This window comes from Motacilla alba, chromosome 5, assembly GCF_015832195.1.
Source record: "Motacilla alba alba isolate MOTALB_02 chromosome 5, Motacilla_alba_V1.0_pri, whole genome shotgun sequence".
In the NCBI taxonomy this organism is placed as follows: Eukaryota; Metazoa; Chordata; class Aves; order Passeriformes; family Motacillidae; genus Motacilla; species Motacilla alba.
This window is the reverse complement of record NC_052020.1, coordinates 34,323,074-34,336,685: the sequence shown is the minus strand read 5'-3', so window position 1 is coordinate 34,336,685 and position 13,612 is coordinate 34,323,074.

Sequence of the window (13,612 nt, the reverse complement as noted above, 5' to 3'; positions counted from 1 at the left end):
ATAACCAGGATTTCAGCACTTTCCTCAGAAGATTATATTAGAGTCTAATGGATCAGAAAGTATTTTCTAATATACATCTAAAATTATCCTTGTCTCAATGTAAGCTATTACTTCTTTAGGTAGTTATGGCTTGTTGTGATACTTGAAATAATTCCTTTCCTTCCTCTGTGCCTGTATCCACCTACAATATGTAGGTGATCACTTAGCAAAATTATAGGAATATATTTTTTATTCTCATCTCATAAATCAATTTCTTCCATTATCTAACAATATCATTTTGTCTTTTCTGAGCTAATTTTTGCATAGTAATGATGTTGTCAAAGTGCTGAAGTTAGACTGAAGTTCTAATCCAGGCTGAAAAAAACCCTTGCCACCTGTAAGTTCTGAAATACATTGACAGTTTTCACTGTTCATTTTCAATCTGGTGTTTCATTCTGCAGCAGACTTTGTTTTCCCTGTTTATACTTGAAACCTTCTTTTATCTCTGCTGTTTTCTTCAAAAAATGAAGAAATTGGTTTTAATCTGTAGTTTCACCAAAGTGCTAGCTCATGCTTCTCTGAGCTCAGTCTTTATTTTCAGTCTATGCTGTGAAAGTGTGTTCAGAGGTAATTTGGCATAGATCCAAGCATGACTCAGTAAAAACATGAGCATGACTTGGTGAAATCGCTGTAGGCTGCCATTCTAATGAGAGAAATACATCTGAGACAGCAAGAAGAAAAAAGTTGTCTAGGATGGAGGTGAGAATGGTTACTCTGACTGGAATGGTCTCCTGTGAAGGAAATGAAATTTCCCTGATGGTGAGTAGTGAGCATGCACAGCCAGATAGACACATTATCTAGGGTGCTCAAGTAAGAACTCCCTTCCAGCACAATTAGACAAAATTTAATTAATATTTAATTCTGACTTTGACTAAATCACAACACTTTTAGTCATATTGGTTAGTAATAGTTATCCCATTAAGAAAGCCCTCACAACCTGAGCTAGTCTTGGGTTTTTACTTCTTGTGTAATATTCTATTTCTGGATTACATGTGAAAAATGATAGAAAATATAAGCACAACCTGTATTTTAAATTTTTTCTCCAGAAATTATGAATTTTTAAGATTAATTAATAGAATAACTCCTTGGATAAGACAACTGTAATTGTAAGACAAATGAAAAGGTTTTTCAATTGTAACAAGACTTTGGTTAATTATTTTTAATGGAAATATTCTCTACAAAATAAATTGACAAAAATTTTTAAAAGTGAAATTCAGCAATATTGTAACAGCTCCTTCTTACTGACTGTGTTTTTTTATCCAATTCTCATATATATTTTCAAAGCATTGCTATAGCATGAAAACACAGTGGGTACAATGCTAAATAATTCTTTTTCTTCTGCTAATCTTGGCTTGATGGCTGGAAGTGACACCCTTGTTTGACATAATTTTGCTCTAGTTTTTGTTTTTTATGGAAATGTCCATTCATTGACTTTCAGGAACTTCAATTTTCTACAATACTGTACTAAAATTGCTGGGTTACCCTTCCATTTCTTATTGATTCCTAGTCCATGTTTAAATACACATGGTTTTTCCTATTCCAAAATTACCATGTGAGATTTTGATTCTTGGAGGAGACTGTTCTTTCTGGGTAAGAAATACATGGTATAGACAGACACACCATCCTTAGTTTACTGCTTCTCATACAGGTGAAACTGCTGAGAAGAACAACCGATTGGAAAGTTGTAATACCTTATCTATGATAATTTATACGTGAGGATCTTGTTATATTCCATAGTGGTCACATTTTATGTGTGAATACTGACATCCTTACTCTAAAAAAATATATGAAGATAGAATAAAAATTATATGGGCTTAGGCTACCTTATGACAACATGTTCATATCTCTGCTTTATGTTTTCAGGTAAAAAACCCCTAAAAATGAAAAAATTCTAATCTATCTGTACTTGCACAAAATCTTGGCTTTGTGGTTTATGACCCTTAGCAACAAAATTTCTCTCACCTTTTAGTGGAATTAAATTACAAAGGTGAATTTGAAAACCTGCATTACTATGTTAGTTTCACTGTAAAAAACACTAAAGAATGAAAATTTTAATAAAGTTGCCTAAGTTGGAGCATTTTAATTTTCTACACCTGGCCTGATTTGATTTTGTCTTGATTTTCAAGTTTTTCAAGCTTTTCTTCTACTACTGCCTTATAGGAATCTACTTTTGATATCCAAGTGTTCTCACTAACTTTGTGCATGTAATTTATGATCTGTTATTACCACCTCTGTCACAACACAGAAGCCTGAAGAAATATCTTTCCTATGAAACAAATGGAACAACACAGAAGTTTTAAATTTCATTTATTGCCATTACATTTCTATCACTTCAGCATTATGAAAACATATTTTGTTAAATTTTCTTATGCACCAGCATCAGTGATGTTGTTGCTGATTTTGTTTTTAATTATAGGAACACTTAGTATTTTATTGTCTGTAATTTTGCTCTGAAAGACTTCAAAGTGTCTTCATGGGACATCTTATAAACCTATTTACAATTAATGAAATAGGTCCTTAAAATCAAATGTTAACACTTCTTACAGTGTAATGTAAAGCTAAGCATGTGTTTTAGATTAAATTTCCTTTTAACTCATCATAGGCATCTGAGAAATTGCATTTCTTGCCATATTGAAATTTACTGCGATTAGAAACAGTCCCTAATTGCTTCTTATCTTTCTACTGGTAGAAGTAAATGTGTTCACAAATAGGCCATGATATTAATAAAAAAAAAATCATTATTATAAAAAAATGTGATCAGTAGAGAAATTGAAATAATAAGGGAAGGCCTGTGAGAAAAGTGTCTAAAAATATGCTATTCCAATTTTCAAGTACAGTTTCTATATGAAAGTTCAAGTTTTTTGTCGTATAGCACTGTCTGAAATCAAGAAAACATTCTTGTTAAAAAAAAATATTGTACTTGAAAAGTTGCTGTGGTTTCATGGTAACTTTCTTTTGTCTGTTCCACTATACTACCACTTCCCTGTTGGAGTCATCCCTCCACAACTAGGTTTGTCTTTAATATGGTGTGCTGTATACCATGATGCAATTTATCCATTCTTGGGAATCTGAATTACTGGTAGGTTTATTTAGATATCTAAAATACAGTATATTAGCACTGCTAACATAACACTGTTCTGAAATGTGATTCAACTTTCAATGTCTTTCTTGAGAAACTGGTTTACACGTTTTGATTTCTATTGATTTTTACACAGGAAGAAAGAAATTATTGCAAAAAACCAAACCCCAAAAAAGTGTTCAATCAAGATATAACTTCTATTAAAGAATCTTCAGTGAGAAGACTTCAGCTTACTGAAGGTTTGTACATTGTAAGCTAAATATCATTCTGAGTTTGCATTATGCAGTTTTTTTGCATATTATTGCACTTATTGTATATCTGAACATTACATTATCAAGATGGGGACCTAAGGTATTAAATCATATTCTGAACATTTACCACAATACTCATACTATTCTTGTTTAGTACAAATAGTTTTGCAAGTGACTGTTCATATTCAGCAGAAATAAAGCAGATAATACTGCGGATACAAACAGTACAAATGTGCGCATTTACAGAGGTAAATAGTTGAGAAAATTCTCTGGGCAACTTGTCCCAGTGCCTCAACATCCTCATCGTAAAAAAATCCTTTCTTGTATCTAACATAAATCTACCTGCTTTCAGTTTAAACTATTGCCCCTTGTTCTGTTACTACAAGCCTTAGCACAGAGTCTCTCTCCGTCTTCCTCATAAACTGCCTTTCTATACTAGTCTGCCTGGGGTCTTCTTCTCTCCAGGCAGAGAGAGGATGTGATGGGTCTCTTTTGAAAAAAAAAAAAGCTGAACCTAAGAGAGGTGTTCCAGCTCTCTAATAATTTTTGTGGCCCCCTCTCTGGAACTGTTCTAACAGATTCATGTTTCTCTTGCACTGGGAGCTTCAGAGCTGGACACAGCACTCCAGGGAGGGTCTTAGATGAGCAGAAATCCTGCTCCCTTGACAGAGAAGGCACCACCCATGGGCTAACTTCCATAGAGATGCTTCACAACACCACTACAGTACATAACACAGTGTCACAGATGGCCACAATATTATACTATTCACAACACTGTACTGGAGTATCACTATACAATTTCAGAAGGCTTTAAGCATTCACCCATACAGAGTAACACCATATCACATCAGAAAGCTTCAAGCATCTGCCCTTCTTGTTCTTCATCCCAGCCTTTTACACCCCTCATGTTCATGCGTTGCCCCTGTGTGCCCTCTGTTCCCTTTGGTGGTTGGTCAGTGCACTGGGCACTCCATGGCTCATTGCTGTCACTGCTGCTCACCTGCTTCTCACAGCTGTGCCCACTGGGGATGAGGCTCAGCCACAATTACCACAAACTGTGTGCCTACAACTCAGCAGTATGAGCCACTCAGCAATCACATAGGTGAGGAAGCTGGCCTTTGTGTTCTACCCCTCAGCTTCTGATATCATAAAGCTCTATATAGGCTACTTTTTATCCTCCTGTTTTCCTCTAAATTTAAGAAGCATTTATCCTATTTGATCTGTTCATCTACTTCCCTCTGCACTGTATATAATCAAGTGAGATTACTTATTTGTATATTTAGGACTCTATTTAATAATGTAGGTATATGCTCTCTCGTGCTGAATTTATGTTGTCCTTTAATTTTTTTTAAAAAACAGATGAAGGCCCAGAAACCAAATCACATTGATAAAGAAGTAATATAAAAATGCACATAATAGTGATTAAAAATATTATATTACCTTACTTGTATCTTAGTCCAATGGGCAGTGCAGTATTAGTTCTGGATAGATTTCCTTATACTTATTATGACAAATAATGACATAACGGTTCTCAGAAATTCCATGAGTTTGTTTTAGGCAATATATTTTTCAAGTTTCAGTGATGATTTTGACCTTGTGCATGTCACTTTATACCAAAACTCTATACAAAGATCCCTGTCTATATAAATAATTAATTTTTGACATTTTCAACTTTTAATAATATATACCTCATCTTTAGTTGGAGCTGTATGCTTTCTCACACACTAGAATTTTTTGAGTATCAGAAAGAACTTAGATAATAAAAAAAAAATTGTAAAAATAAATTATAAATAAAATAATTCTATTCCATAAATCATTTCCTGCAAATGGGAAATTTGATGTTATGTCTACTTTATTTGAAAGTGATGCCATAACAGAATCTGCAAGTTTGTTAGTAAAGGTTTTTTTATTCATCTAACTATTGATTCAAATGAAATACACAATAAAATCCTCTGTGTTTATGCTCAGAAAAAAGTCAGCATTTCTCAAAAAAAGAGATCAAAGAGGAATGTTGCTATTTTGGGAAATGAAGCAAAATAGCTGTTTCTGCTATTCAGAAAAGGAAACTGTAATTTGGTAAATGTCAAGATAGAGAACTCCTCAGAGTCAGAAGGCAGTAAATGAGCTTCAGAGTGGAAGGTTCAACTTACTATCTATACCACTAAGTATAGGTTGATGGTATAGAATTACCATAAAAAGCATTTAATGTTTTAACAAGTATTTTGTGCTAAAAGGAGAGTGCAAATGTATCATAGTAGACTTCAATTAGGATAATCTTCTCCAAGGGACTGGCTGCTACATGTGTGAAAGACACTTGTGGAAATGTCTGAGGGCTAGGTGCTACAATATGAAAAAATATTAGGAGGACACCAAGTTTGAACAGTTGTTATCAAAGTGCCACTGCTAGCATTTGTAATGATGTCCTGCAGAAGCTCTGTTCACTTTTACTGACAAGCAGGATGGCCAAGTAAGTTGTCCCTCTGCTGGCATTTGTGCCATGTGGCAATGATGTGACCGACCTGTTAGCAGGCAGCGCGCCATCCCGACAGATGGGCATGAATGCAGCTAGCCAAGGATATTTTCATTCTATGTGCAGCAGATGTACACGCCTATTAAAAGTGTTGCTCCCTGCTGAGAGAATCAAAACAGCAGTTTGCCTTGAACTTCTTTTTTAGAGTTGGTAATATATGGCACCACTAACCCAGCTCTGAACTTGATTGACATGGAGTATCATGAGATACTGTGAGGAGAGGGCAAGGAGTTCAAGGTAGTCTCCTATACTGTTGTTATTTAATTCTTCAGGAATTTAAATTTTTTGATAGACATTATGCCAATAAAACTTGACACAGAGAAAACTATAGTGCTAAGAGCATGTCCTCTATGGCTAACTTTATCAAATATACATGCTGTACCAAGACAGACTCTAAAAGTTGCACTTGCAGCACAGCATGGAGAAAAATATTTCCCTCCTGGGCAAAAATTAATTGTGGTCATTACTTTAATGATCAAAGCCCACAAAGGGCAACAAAAGCAGGCTCTATCACTGTGTAAGTAATGGAACATTTAATTCCACTATTAACCTTATTTTTTAAACTAGAGTAATATATCAGTAGAAAAGGGATAATTGAAAATACAGGCTATTTCTCTCAAAATGATTTTTACTTAACCATAGGGACAATATACTCATTAGTGGCTTTTAAACAGTAGCCTTTTGGCACATCTAAATTTTTGCTGTCTGGAAAATAAAACAACAAAGGTATACTGTTTCAGGTAATTTCAAATGCTCATATCCCAGCAAAGCCTGCCTTTTGATGTTTTGTATTTAAAATTCTTTCATTAGTGTTATTATGAAGTTGCTTTAAAAGAACTTGCTTAGAAGTGGGATGAAATGAGACTATGTTTAAAATTGATACTATATACCAATATATAGTATATATAAGACTGATTTTAAGTTGGGGGACATAGCACTACAGGAAGTAGGGCAGAGTGAAAATATCTTGCCATTTAGATACAGCCTTTACTGTTGTCAGGACATATAATGCATTTTTGTTCTCTATTTAGAACTTGTGGAATAAAGGAAACACTTAAATCCTTCTAAAGTGCTGTATTACCCAGCCTGGAAACAATCAATCAACAGAAATTTGCTTCTATCAGTGTTTTAGCTTTGGATCTTCAATTACTGCTGAATCAAAAATTTGTAACCTGGCTCAAACCCAGTCCACGTTTGTGAATCAGCACCTAAAACATACACTCTCCATCACTGGGAAGTGCTTGCTGTCTAGGACACTGCCCTCCTCCTGTAAGTATAAATAAGTTCTGCAAGTACATTATCACCCTTTCTTGTCCCCAGTTTACCCAAATCCAACCATTCTATAACAAGTAAGGGTCTCACTTTGATACAGTTGGTTATGTCCTCATTTCATCCACTAGAGGTTTCATCCACATGAAAGTGATGAACCTTTGGAACATAATAATTAACTCACCTTTTCACTTATCACTGACTCAAATCCTCCATTTCTAACAGTTCTTCCTCTTCCTACTGACTAAGTTCTGTTCTTAGATCTTGCCTGGATATGGTCTGACAGATAACTTCCTCCAAGCAACTTAAAAACCCCATCTACACAGCACAAAAATAGGAAATGTCTTTCTGCTGCATCCTGCTTCTGATCATTTCCAAAAATGATAGATTTTACACTGCATGGAAACAGATGCATAGCTAAAACCCATGCCATCTCCATTATTTCTTCCCATGTGGGGCCTGGGCAGGCAAAGAGCTAAATGCTTTCCCACGCAATATATCATGGGAAGCTCTAAATATAAATAATTGTTCAAGATCCAGTTCTGTGCATGTATTATTCCCACACCATGTGTTAATTTCCTTGTTTGCTTGTGGAGGTTTTTTGTTTGTTTTTGTTTGTTTTTTTTTTATTAGCTAAATTCTCCTACAGTAGAAATTTAGTTTTTTTTTATTTTAGGAAATATTTTGTCAGTTTTACAGAGATGTAAATTAATCAAAAGTCTGGTTGTACAATAAATCTAGCAGCCTTCTGTTACTCCTTGTATTATACAGTTCTGAGATGTTTCTTTCATTTTCAGTCTGCTTTGCTTAGAGAGTAATCTAGTAGGTTGCTTGTGTCTGCACCTTGCCTTTAGTTTTAGCCTTATGCACAGTTTCAGACAGATCAAGTATCTGAAAAGACAGTGATTTTCTATATGTTTTGGGAGAATAAGTGTCTTAATAGAAAAAGGTGCTTAGTAATGTTCTCATGAGGCTATGAAATTAATGGGTGAATTAATCCGGTACCAAAAGTGCACACAGGACGACCACTGAGACATGAATCCCTTCGGAAAAGGGCTTTGTAAAGTGCCACTGTTCTCAGAATAATAATTTAACATGTTATGGTTGTTCTTGCTGGAGATCAGGACTGCATGAGGTGTGAAGTCAATACATAAAAACTAAATTGCACTGGCATCTGGAGGCACCCATGAAGAACAAGTTGCCTTACTTCAAAGTTGCTTAATCTTTTCACTTTCAAATGTAGACAAGCCTTGTATCTACTCTCATTAAACAGTTGTGGAAATGTCTGTTACTGCCCTGAGCTGACATATCTAAAGATATATTTAGAGAATGTGCTGATGTGATGAGAAAATGCTTTAAATGAGGATGGAAAAGAAGTGACTCCAGCTTTGAAGTAACCAAGAGAAGAGCTACTTGAAACAAACATTGAGTAATCCACATCTTAAAACTGACAACTAAGTGAAAAGCAAGACAGAAACCTAACACAATTACTTTAAAAAGTAGCAATAGGAAGGATTATGTATCTCCAGAATTCTATAAAATTAATAGGTAACATGAAATTTTCATGCTAGTGGTTAGAAAACTACTACTGCTTTCCAATAGCTGCATTTTGAAAAATGAAAGGCTTCAATCAAACTGTTCATTTCAGTGTGTTTATATTCAGAGTTTGTAGTGCCAAGTACTTTAAGGTTTTTTTGCAGGATCTGTAAACAGATGGCATTTTTGTTATTGCCCTCGTTGAACTCAAAAAAACTTTCATAGAAGTAAAAATAGCTAAATTATAACTAACATCCATTGTGAAAACTTGTTGCCAGAACCATAGATTTGTGATTAAATTTTATCACAGAAATTTTTTTCAGAAATTTTCTGTGTTTCTTAAAATGTTCTGTTAGTTGGAAATTGTAAAAGAACATATTTTTGTTTTACATGTGGTTTTTAATAGAAAATTTTCAAGTGTGAATTCTTTCATCAAAACATGAATACTTTTTCTTAGGAAAGGGAGATGGAAAAAATACCCTGCAATCCAAACCAAAATTCCTTTCTTAATGGAAGTGTTACTAGTAGGATTAAAATAGTAAACATAATTGTTCATTAGTCTTTCATTGTTCTTTTCTTTGTTTTTGACTTTCTGAAGATATTTTCAACTTGTTTGATAGATTTGCACACTTTGGATGTCACAGTTTTATTCTTCTATATCACCATGTTTTCTTGGGGTAAAACTGCAATGTGAGGAGCACACCTAGAACTAGTTTTAGCTCTTAATAGCCAAACAGAAAATACTGGTTCATAGCAGTAACTGTCTGGTCCTTCAGATAAAAAACATCATTAAAATATTCCTTCTCGGATACATTGTATACGTGTAAATTATCTGACAGTTGACCAAGCAAGTATTTTTGAGGAAAAAATTATGAGTGAATAAAATTATAAATTAAAAGTTATAATTTAGTTTTGAAACTAATTTGAAAAATATTTATATTTCAGCAACACAGAGTTTGGGAAAAGAGGCCATACAACAAAAAAACTGCTCCTTTTCCAACAGGGGAGATGGCAGTTCAGGTGGCTATAGCTTTCCAAAAATATCAGAAAGAAACATCCAGTAGCATGCTTTTATATGATCAAAGGACAAATTGGTATTATTGATAGTGATGCTGATGTTTTAGAGGGAATTCCAGGTCAAACCGAGGACTGCATTCATAGTAGCAGGCTGCATCTTTTTAATGTATTGCATTTGAGATGGAATTGAACACAGCAGGCACACTTTGTTGAGCATGTCTGAACAACATCAAAGTTGTTCATTATGTAAATATTGGAATGAACCTTTTAAATTTGAATTTATAATATTAGGTTTTCTCTCTGAACAAAATAGCATTTAATAAAAAAATTCTTTTTCATCAAAATCTATATTTTTTTGGTTACTATAACTTCAAGTTCAGAAGTTTTGGGCAGCTGTTGATATAACTGTGACATTTTTGTAACTCTGAAGTAACTTACAAACTATCAGGTGCAAGTTTGATTTGCAAAGAGGATGTGGCTGAAGTAATAGTTCATTGCATTTTCCAACAGCTTCACAGGAAATGTATGATGTGTTTTCTGTCACAAGGTATAATTGATTATAGCTTCTATCATAAAAAACTTAGAAATCAAATCAGATATTGAGAGTTCTATGCTGGCTATTTATTCCAATCAGACAAAGAGGAATTTAATACTGAGAGAAAAGAAAAAGCCATTCGCACAGCATTTTGGATGGAACATTTAACTATAATGCATCCCTAGAATGCTATTGCACTGATGCATTTTAGTCATATGATCACAGAGTGATTAAAAATCCATAACGGAGTATTTCTTTCCCAGGTATACACATAAAAAGACCTCTTATCCTTACAATTTGACTTCCATCCACTCAAACAATTTTGTTCATTAGGTACTGGTGTGGAAGGTAATGCATCTAAAAGAATGAACCCTATTTTCTGGTACAGGACAGTTCATTATCCTAAAAGCTCTTTCATTATATCCCCTAAATTGGGAAGGCAAGGCACATCCTGCTTATGATTTAGCCTGAGAGCAATGTACATTTTCGAAATAAATGGTGAAAATGTCTGTAGGTGTGCACATGTGCATGTGCACATGCATGTAGTGGTACTTCTGTTTGCCTTTTATTGAAGCAGTGAAGCACAAACAAGCTGAGAGACAACAAAGTTAAAGCAGAGGAAATATTGTTGAAGTTCTGTTCCTCTCTAATTTTGTACTTTTGTGTAGTGGCTCACTAAAGAAATAGAGAAATTTAGATATTCAGTTCTCACTTCTAGATTTTATTATTCTAGGCCCTGGAAGAAAGAGGCTGCTTGCTCACTCCAACAATGAATGAGATTCTGAAGCAGTATTCTTGAAATGTGCTATGTTTTAAGGAGATCAGGAGAAGAGCAGGCATTCTCAAGAGCTGATTTGATTTTGTTGCTCAGCAAGTTTCTTAGAAGAAACTTCCTGCCTCCGTAAATTTTGTCTAATTTCTATCTGTTGACCATTATCACTAAAATGATACTATTATTAAAGGCAGTAAATCATATTATTACAGCATGACTTGAGAATGAAAGGAAGTGCCAGTAATACTCCTACTCTTGACATCAGCATAATTTTTGTAATTTGTTCATAGATTACTTGGTTATCTTTGTGGGTCCCTTCCGACTCAGAATATTCTGGGATTTTGTGGCTTTTCTTTTCTTTGCACTCTCTACAATTGCAAACAAATGTTGCCTGTTAGCACACATTAAATAAGGCACCTGTATCCTGAGGAAAAGCATCAAGTCTGTTGTGTATTTGTTCCTTATTCTTAAAAAAAACATGAAAAAATAACTGTATGAACAAACAAAAGAGACTTAGATGCATGTCATTACAAGTAAAAAATAGTAGCATGACGCAAGTTCACTTGTAGGATCTGGTGTAGGTCCATTAATGCAAATGAAGTGGCCTTCATTAGACTGTGCTGATAACTAAAGACACTGACAGACTCTCATCGTTGTGGAAGAATTTCCTTTCCATTACCTTTTTTGACCTCCTACTCACTTTTTACCTTGGTTTAATATGCACAGCATGAAGCCTCTAAATTATCTTAATAGATTTATAAAACTTTCCTAATAAACTGAAAATTAGGTGATTTCTTGCTGATTCTTTTCTTTATGACAGGAGTTAATGGTCTCACTAGTTCCACTGACATTCCACTGACAAATTTGTAAGAATGTGTGATGTAGCATAAGGGCCATGAGTATGAAACATTCCAAGCCTCTCACACATCCTTTACACCTGCACAATCTGCAGCGCTGGTCAGTCAGTGCATCTAGGGACCAGCCTAGAACATAAAGAAATCTAAGGAAATTCCCACTAGTTTTTTCTCCATTTATATTAAATTTCTTCGTAAAAATCTGCAACTATCTATGACTGGAAATACATAATGCATAAATTCTGGGTAATTGCTTATAATTTTATGTTGCATTCCCAAAGAGTGGAAGGGGAGTAGGGACAAAACCAGGCTCTCCAGTGATGAACAATGGGATGGTGTGCCAAAACTGGAGGAAATGAGCACTAATGGGATCCCTCAATCTGCTTCACCAGGTATTGGCTACAAAGTACCACACCTGAAATATTTCTACACTAATGCCCGCAGCACGAGGAACAAACAAGAGGGGCTGGAACCTTTGCCCACTCCCAGAAATTTGACATCATTGGCATAAGTGAAGCTGGTGGGATGAGTCTTGTGACTGGAATGCCCTGCCAGATGGTTGCAGGCTCTTCAGGAGGAATAGACTGGGCAGAAGAGGTGTTGAGAGGCTGGCACTGTATGTAATGGAAGGGTTAAAATCAAGTCAATTGAGCCCATTTTCTGAATCACTTCAGGTAACTCTGCTTCATGGCTCGACCATGTCATATACCTTGTTTAATCATTTGGTTAAGCCTGTAAACTTAACTATGCTGGCTGGTGGTGAAAAGATTGGATGGCCAAGGTTTGGGATGTGGGATTTAAAATATACTATAATTAGACTGGATTAGGTATTTCTGATTTATGTAGCATATGGCTGGTTTTCATTTATTTTGTCCTCATTGTCCTCTTAATTTCCTAGTACACTGCAGAGATATGTTAATTTACTACTCAAGCTGAATGTAAGGTCACAGTGTCTCACTTTTGTTTGTAGTTGATTGCTTATCACCTATTCAAGACTCCATTTCTATTTACCACGTGTTTTTGATGATTGGGCCTCAGTAAGTCCCTACAAAAGAATACTGATCATGTTTTCTTTTCTCTCTAAAAGCTGCTCAGTAATTTCACAAGATGTAATGTAAGTCTATTCATGAAGTAAAGTGAGACCCTCTCAGCTCATGTTGATTGTGCTCGTGGAGGTGCTCACCAGTCTGTTGAATACATTCTGCAATTATTATTATTTTTTTTTGAAGCAGGCAGAATGCACACTGAAGATCTTACGAAGTAAAAGTTAAGCCTCCTTCTCTCTTACACACAATACACATGCTGATTCCCATGGAAAATATGTAGGTAAATCCTCTGTACTATTTGGATATTTCAAGAGCTATTTTGTGAAACCATTTATGTTCAAGCCCAGTGCACTTCTTCCTGACCATTATTGTCAGCAGGCACTCAGTAAGATACTGAAACAGAGTCCAGATGCAGATCTCAGATGTAGTAGAGGAGGTTTTTTTCATAAAATATTCTGTAAAAGTATTTGAGTTCTTATGTTCAGTACTTATGTGAGAAATAAAACTGATGATGTATAATTTTAAAATATACTGTATTTTTATAACTTAAAAAAATGACAAGTGAGAGAAGATGCCAGATGGACTATTTGGCTTAAAGTTCTAACAAAAATGGAAACAGAAGATGACAATAATCAGGCAAATATCATTTTGTGAGTGAAAGTTCCCAGAGCATCTTGGTTTAAA